The 1312-nt window shown below is 40.4% G+C and overlaps 1 pseudogene; it reads right to left on the reverse strand.

The window, feature by feature from the left end:
• Positions 1–418: 418 nt before the first annotated feature.
• Positions 419–1081, reverse strand: LOC143443774 (large ribosomal subunit protein eL15 pseudogene; annotated as a pseudogene).
• Positions 1082–1312: the final 231 nt, after the last annotated feature.

Consider the following 1312-nt stretch of genomic DNA (forward strand, 5'->3'; position numbering starts at 1 on the left):
GAGAATGTTTACATGCATATTGATTAGGAGTAATTATCTGTCTAAACATCCATCACCTGTCTAGCTCCACAGGTTCACTGAAGGTTTAAAACTATAACTAAGAAATTAGTGAAGTTTTGTATAGATAAATCCAGGCAATAATTTATCGTCTGTCCCAGCACCTATAATAAATCACTAGTTCCCTTTTAATAAGCTTCGGTTAATTGTTTTACAACGAATGTGCATGAATGTGCTTGGAATGTGCTCTGAGTAGGAGAAAGTCTGGTTACTATCTAAGAGTAATAACCTGAAGACACTTGGGAGACTGGCAGACTTCTCACTGCAGTTTTGACTATCAGAAAGAGACCTAATAGCAGTCCCACTATAAAAGAGCTTAATAATCATTGATATAATTTTAGGAATTCTTTCTTTGACTGTTCTAAAATTGTTTATTGGCTATGAATTGTACAAATATCATGTGTATTAGTGGTAACGGTGGAGCTAGAGAGTATTGTGCCTTCTCCAGGCTGCACAGCAAGAACCACCAACAGTGTGGAGGAACTTGTGGACCTTTCCAAGGCCATGGCTCTTTCAGCCAGCAGATGTCAGCCCACACATCTCTCTGTGCTTGTAGACTGGTTTGATTATCCACTGGCTGTCAGGATTATTTCTGATAGGTTTTTGGAATGGATCAATGAGGATAACCTCGAAAATTTTGTATGTGGAATCTTCACCAACCCAGTAGGAATTCAGGACTCTCAAAGCCCCACAATGGCACCCAGCTCTCTCCTCAGCAACAGACTAAAGGCTTTGGGCAAATTTCAGCTGGTTAACACCATGGTGGACATGCTTGCCATAAGTCACACCCTTAGGAACCAGGCATTTGCGATCACCACCGTGATCAACAATCCTGTAAATGACATAACCTTGCTTCACCTTGTATCCCAGTCTTCACACTTTATCAGGTAGGGTGGGGTGGGGAGCCCTGTGCATCACAGAGAGCTGGTGGTATTGCCAGCAGTGGACCCTCAGAAGAAAGCACATCACATCGGACTGCTTCTTCCTCCATAGCTCCTGGATGTATTTGTATGCACCCATCTTGGCTCACATGATGGTTGCCACCAAAGGAAAGGAAGAAGCCTTTCTAATTTTAGGAATTCTTATAGGATCATCATTAAGACTTAAGAAGTCACCTATTTGTCTATATAGCATCACCACAAGACAGTACATCTTCATGGATCTTCAAAGATCTGCTCCAATGGGGTGTGCTATTGCTTAGTGATTATTATATTGGTATAAAATAATAATAATAATAATAATAATAATAATAATA

This window comes from Arvicanthis niloticus, chromosome 10 (genome assembly GCF_011762505.2).
Source record: "Arvicanthis niloticus isolate mArvNil1 chromosome 10, mArvNil1.pat.X, whole genome shotgun sequence".
NCBI lineage: Eukaryota > Metazoa > Chordata > Mammalia > Rodentia > Muridae > Arvicanthis > Arvicanthis niloticus.